Source organism: Ixodes scapularis, unplaced genomic scaffold (genome assembly GCF_016920785.2).
Source record: "Ixodes scapularis isolate PalLabHiFi unplaced genomic scaffold, ASM1692078v2 PGA_scaffold4__175_contigs__length_147842914, whole genome shotgun sequence".
Lineage (NCBI taxonomy): Eukaryota > Metazoa > Arthropoda > Arachnida > Ixodida > Ixodidae > Ixodes > Ixodes scapularis.
Genome location: NW_024609879.1, coordinates 1,240,440 through 1,247,428, shown reverse-complemented (window position 1 = coordinate 1,247,428; position 6,989 = coordinate 1,240,440). Strand labels below are relative to the sequence as shown.

The following is a 6,989-nucleotide window of genomic DNA, read 5'->3' as shown; positions in this document are numbered from 1 at the left end:
AGAATCGAAAGACTATCTAAAAAATGCGGCGAGGTCATATGCTCATGCTTTGCGATTTAAATGAGGTAAGGCAAAGCGAAAGCCTTTGGCACCATTCATTGCTGACTAACGCGCCCAATATTGCAGCTACAACGACATATTAGTTTCAAAGCGAGCGGCGCTCACTCACCGGGGCACCGCCATGTTTCCCTGCATTCCTGCCGAGCCAGTCACGTGATTTCAAAATCCCTCTCCTAGTTACTGCGGTTAACTTTAGCCGCGGTTAGCGCTTGAGCAAACGGGCCCTGGAAGCCACACACTTTAGTTTGAAATATCAGAAGATTGAATTATCAAAACCCAGATAAAAATAACCATTGAGAACCATTGGAATTTCAATTGGTACCAGTTGTTTCCAACTGGTTCCAATTGGAAATTCAATTGATGCCAATTGTAACTAGTTGGATCCAATTGTCAAAAAGCAAACAATTGGTTGTGTCAGTTGGTTTCAATTGGAAGTTCAATTGATATGCCAATTGTAACTAGTTGGATCCAATTGGCAGTAAGTAAACAATTGGTTGTGCCAGTTGGTTCCAATTGGAAGTTCAACTGATGCCAATTGTAACTAGTTGGATCCACTTCGCATTAAGTAAACAACTGGGTGTGCCAATTGGTGCCAATTGCAAGCTCAGTTGGCACCAAAATAACTAGTTGAATCCAACTGGCATTAGGATGTACAATTGTTATGCCAATTGGGACGAAAATGTCCAGTTGATTATCACAACTGTACTTTTCAATTGACACCCGATACACAATTCTATCTTCAGTTGTCTTTCATTGGTTATTTTAACCCAAATGAAAATTTAAAGTGGTTTCACAAGTGGTCCCACTTTACCAATTCCCACTTTCCACTGGTTTAGTCAAAATTATCCTAGTTAGGTTCAGATGTCCCATTTGTAAATTCAAGTAGCTACACCTTTTTTTCATCGTTTTTTTTTTTTTTCACTGAACATGAGTAAATAGGCTTCTAAATGCGCCATTACTTTAAATTGTGTGATTTTTTGATGAAACTCGTATGGAGGAAAAATTGTACATATTTTTTTTTCAGCCCAGTTACAATTAAAATATTGGTACAATCGGAATCATAGCACTTGCACAAAGTACTTTTTTTTAAATATCAAAATGAGAAAAACTTCCGCATGGAAACAGTGGCCTCTGAATATGTCAGAATTTTTTATTATTATTTTATGTTGCAAATATCCGTTTTTTTTTTTTGCTTTTTTTTAGTTTTGCTAAAATTGGCGGGAATCCTCGGAAACGTCTGTACACACTGGGCAACAAAGATGGCGTCCGGGAAGGAGCGCGTACGCACATGGCACGTTGGCAGGCACGGCATCTGTGGCATGGTTACAGCAGATATTCAAGAAAGTTATTTTGTTTTACTGCTACGAGTGCTGAATAGTGCGGTGATCATTAGTTCATTGGGCCTGCCACTTCGTCGGAGCGTGAAGGATGGATAGCAAACGGTTATCAACTCAAGGTAAATACACTTCTTTGTTTCTTTTCTTGGTGCTTGCTGCATTGCAAATCGGCGAATTCGTAGTTATAAATATGCCGAGACACCTTTACCTTTATGGTCAGTACAGGGTAGGAGCCTGCACGAATGAAACTTTACAGAAGAGAATTTTTCGAGCTGTCAGTTCGAAAGTCGCGAAAGGGCACGAAAGTTGACGCAATGTAATCAAGTGCTAGTGCGAAAAAGGTAGTTCACTTTTGCGGTGAGCAAAACACTATTCTCTTTTCTCGGAAGGACGCAGTACTTTGGAAACATGTTTTTGTATAACTCAATGCCACTTTGGAGCTGGAGATAAACTTTTGCTGGAAAAAAACACCCAGGAACTCCCAGAAACGTCTCTCTCAAACCTCTGTAATTATGCAGAATGTATAACTATGTTATAAACGCTGCAACTATGCAGTATGTGTATAGTTACAGCATATTAACTGCCCTAACACCTAGTCGTTAAGTATCGTGAGCATCGGACTTAGTCAATATGGTCACACTTCCTTTTTTCTTTGCAACGTAAAAATACATGCTCCTAATTATCTTCTACCAGAATTTGCCCATCGATTATGGACGTACTGCAATATTGCCGAATGCTCTCCTTCGAGCAAAATAGAATTTTAGTTGATCCATATTTCTGACCAGTCCGAAATGCCGCCTGCAAAGCCTTGTCGGGTGACTTTGGCCGCCTTTTGCTGCACATCGAAGACTTGATTTATAAATAAAGAAACTCCTGTTTTATTAAGGGGAAACGTTTTGTTCCTTATTGCAAGCTAAATATGAAGACTTATATAGGTCATGTAATAATTTAACCTATATTGATGCTCCTAGGAAAGCTGCAGAGGAAAAACTGGACCAGGAGGAAACTACCGAACCAGAGGGCAACGCCTGAACAACAGGACGACGGCCAAGCAAGGGGAGGCCGAATGAATGAATCTCTTAATTACAATAAAAATGGCAAACATCATCTACTACAGTTTCATTGTTCAGTTATCACAAACGGTTTCCCCAATTGGTTCCAATTGGCTATACTCAATTGGGTATCAACAATTGGAACCAACTGGGATTTTTTCAATGAGGAGTCCGAAATCACAAACGGTTTTCCCAATTGGTCGTGCCCAATTGGTTCCAATTGGCAATGCACAATTGGGTTTCGACAATTGGAACCAATTGGGATTTTTTCAATGAGGAGTCCGAAATCACAAACAGTTTTCCCCATTGGTTCCAATTGTCAGAAACCAATTGGACCCAATGGACATTTTTAACTGGGAATTCATCTAAATATTGTCACGAATAAAAACATACTTCTTTATTAAACTTAAAATCAGTGTGTAATGCGCCGAACTTGTGCTGAGAAACATAAATTAACAAAGACTTTTGATGGTGTCGAAAGGACAACTGCCTCAAGCAGCCAAGCGAAGGTACTTTTGTAAGCGCGTGGGTATCTAGAAGTTTCTGAGCTCGAACAAAAAAAATTTAGAGTCGTCTCATCATTCCAGTCACGCAAACAAAAGAAAGAAGGACATGCGCTGGCGGGGTCAGCGGCATGTGAGTCGATCACGCTGCTGACTCGGCTATTTGCACGTGGCATTACTCCCCTCTTGTGAAAGACTCATCGTCTTTATGCAACACAAAATTAAATTAACAGCTTAAACAAGACTAGGTCAAAATACAGAATCTCGTAAATAGCAGATTTTCACAGTCCTACCGAGCATACCTAGTTCAGTTGAGTCGGAAGACGTGAATCGCCTACGGGTCGCAGAGGGCAGCGTGACAATGTTGATGTGCCATTGGCCAACGACTTACAACTTAGGTCTCATGTAGCGAATAACCTTGAGGTCGAAGCACCACTTTAACAGTTCCTTGCTGCGACGATGAATTGGTGTTTAGATTCACAGTGGGTAGCCAGGCTGAAACTGGGCGTCGTGGTGACAAAGATTGTAGCAGTCATCGTCAGGAAGTTGTGGCTTGCATCAAAATGCGACCAAGCTGGCAAACTTCCTCCGTTCGTTGAGTGACATACCAGGCCTCGTCGTCCTGTTCGTCTTCGTGACAGATACCACACTTGCCGTAGGTATTGTCATCGGGTTCATCATCAAGGTCGCCGTCAAGTTTGTAGTCGTGGTTGTCGTTAAAGGGCAACTCCGGACCATACTTTCAATTTTGGGATTATGACTGTTTTTAGTGCAGTCAGCGTCCCTGAATTGCAAGGTGTAATTTTTTCCTCGTTATTGTGCGTAGTTTTAAAGATATGGACGCCTCAAAGTTTTGTTTGGGGCACGGCCAACAAAACCGAAACTAGCCGCTCGAGGCCCTGGCAGCACTAGAAATCAGCCGCTATGTGAACGTGACGTCAGGATCGTTCTCGTTCAACGAGTACGCAGGTTGATCAGCAGCTACTTCTGTTGCGCTAGCCGTCTAAAGGTAGGAGGTAAGCTGATTTTATTTTAATTCTGTATATGTGGTAGTTATCCAGCACATGTAGGAAGAGTTAGTGCGTATACCCAAAAGCTAGTGACTGGACAACCCGTAAACTCGTACAGTGCCGTACTCGGCGGCCGCTGCCGCCGTGCGTGTGCCATGCCGTACTTGTCGCTAGTATACCCAAAAGGTAGTGACTGGAAAACGAGTGAACTCGTTCAGTACCGTACTCAGCGGCTGTCGCCGTGTGTGCAGTCTTCCGTACTCTGTCGCTAGGCCTAAATTGTCATCGGGGCTCCATGGATGGAGCGGCGTTGCTCTACGACGCGCTGCCAGTGAAGTACAGTACTGGGGGCCCTCTCGCTTTCGCGCTGCGGGTCAGTAACAGACACGAAGCTTTGAGGCTTTCCGGCACGAGCTGCTGCGTTAGGGCTGTACATGTCTGTTTTTGCATTCTTTTTTCCTTGGGCGCGTAAAAGCCAAAGTGCACTCGTCGAACAGGGTTTACCCACACCTTCTTCAATTTCTGGTACGTTGGAAACTTGTGAAAAAGCACCTCTGGGTTGTGCAGCGGGTTGTTTGAGCAGCCCACAGCACTACAAGTTCTACTCGGCATCCTTCGAGGAACAGCTGGGCAGTCTTGGGCGCTACGAGTTGCTCGCTAAAACCAGTCTTTGAGTCCTCACAAGCAAATAAACAAAAGGCTATACCGAAGCTACACGGGCTACAGATAAAAGCAGTGGCTAAACATGACAATCACAACTCCAAGTAGCGGTGGTAGCGGCTCAAAGAAGCGCACTCCGCGTAACGCTTGGAGGAAAAAAGAATGATACTGACGTCACGGCCCAATGTTGGTTTAGTGATCGGCAACCCGCTAGCCGACCGCTAAGGTGCAGCGGCTCGCGGCGGGTCACATTTTTATTATCGGCATTAGTTGAGAATGCGGCACCCCACGGACGTAATATTTTGGCTGGGGTTGTATTTTGTGTCACTACAGCGATACCAGTAATTTCTTTACTTTCGAGTTTTGGCCGGAGTTGCCCTTTGAAGTCATCGTCCGGATTGTCCTGGGATAACTGTCAAAGCCGTAGTGGGGATTGTCTTCCATGAAATTGTTTGAGTCTTCGCCTGGGTCATCATCAGTGTCGTCATCAGTCTCACCACCACGGTTGAAGACTGTTTGTCATCGAGGCCGTTGTCAGGTTGGTTGTTGACATTGTAGCCGGGTTTGGTCTTTAGAGTTGTCGTCCGTTTCATCATCAGCGTAGAAGTCGTCATGATGTTTTCGTCTAAGTGTGGTAGCCAGGGGCTTTGTCAAGTTCATTGTCCGGGTCGCTTCAGCGCGATCCAAACCAACGCTTCTTTTTGCGCCTGTAGGTCGTGCGGCTGCGGATGTGACGTATTTTCGTGACGTCGCGCCGCTTCTTCGCTCCTTCCGGGCGCGCATAAAAAAGTTGGTTGATTTCAACTCCTTTCTCAACGCGCACAAAAACGCGCGGTGACGTAGTAGGGCGCTCCTGTGTCCCGGCCAATCGGTGGAGGGCAAGCTAGTTCTGGCTCCCCGTTTCTCGCCGTCTGGCTGCCCTCTCCTCCCCCCCCCCCCCCCTTTTATTCTCTTCCAACATGACAACGCAATCTCTCTCTCTTTCTCTCGCCGTCTGGCCGGCCAGTCTGTCGCAGTTGCACTTTGTTTGTGCGCTCGTGCCTGCGTGCGCGCTCGCCCGAAGTTTTGCCCGTCCAAACCAAAGCACACGGTTCTGACTCAGAAAGCGCGCCCGGAAACAGCAAAAACGCCACGAAATGCGTCACATCCGCAGCCGCACGACCTACAGGCGCAAAAAGAAGCGTTGGTTTGGATCGCGCTTTCCGAGGCCACAGTTGAGGTCGTCGTTGGTGTCAGAGTTGGAGTCGTCCTCGGATGATTTCAAGGACGTCGCCTTCACGATTGTCGTCTTCAGAGTTATCGTGTTCACAGATGGTACGCTTTATGGGCATAGACTGCGTTACCCTGCACATCCACCAATATGTCATGAACAAAGACAAACTTGATTAATAAAACTTCAGATCAATGTTAAATGCAGCGAACTTGTGCCGAGAAACATAAAGCAACAAAGACCACACAAACTTTGACGGCGACAAAAGGACGACTGACTCGAGCAGCCATGCGAAGCTCTTTTTGTAAGCCCGTAGGTATCTAGAAGGTTCCGAGCTCGAATAAACAAGATTCTCGAGTCATCTCAAACATTCTAGGCGTGCAAACAAACAAAAGATTCCCCATTCCACCCAACTCCATTCCAGAGAATTGGAATTTTCTAATACTAATTCCATTCCTTTGAACTCCTGGAAAGGAAAAACTGGGCCCATTCCCACTCCTGGAATGACTGAACTGCTGCATTCCATTCCTCTCAATCCCTCCCAATTATGAAAATGGCACTTGACAGCTTGTACTAAGTTACCGGAAAATAACGTCGGCGTAAAGCTGGCGTTGTGAAATGCGTAGACAATTGCAAAATTCAAAACCCTACCCGCAATCATTGATTTTACTAAGTTGAGCTTTGGTCGCACATAGCACTAGTGGCAATTGGTATGGGGGCACTGCAGATATTGATCGCACCACCAGGTGTAAAAGCCTCGTAACAGAGAGGAAAACTAAGTCGCCCATCTTTTCCACAAAAGAACCGTATATGCCCTCCACTTTTACGAGATACATAATAAGTGAGGAGTCACGTGTATTAACGAAGTGCGGGCGGTGTGACATTGTCCCTGCCTGGTGGCCTGCAACTGGTGCTGTAATCACACATGGTCCCAACAGCCTTATGGTTGCATCTCGCAGCACCAGGAACGACACTTTGGCTGTGTTCCAAATCTTACCCAAATAGATCCGAGTTACCCCGGTGGGTCGTGTCACGTGACAACACAGATTGAAAAGTGCTGGGCACGGGTAGTTTTTGGAACGCTGAGGTACAAAACCCTTACCCTGGATTAAGATCGAGTAAATTGCCCTTGTGAGCCTACAACTCTACAGTTCGGG

The 6,989-nt window shown here is 45.4% G+C and overlaps 1 long non-coding RNA gene across 1 annotated transcript; it reads left to right on the top strand.

The window, feature by feature from the left end:
• Window positions 1-1,320: 1,320 nt before the first annotated feature.
• LOC115330903 lies at window positions 1,321-2,506 on the top strand. The gene is made up of 2 exons (XR_003920362.4): window positions 1,321-1,516; window positions 2,369-2,506. It is a non-coding gene; the product is annotated as an uncharacterized LOC115330903 (long non-coding RNA).
• Window positions 2,507-6,989: the final 4,483 nt, after the last annotated feature.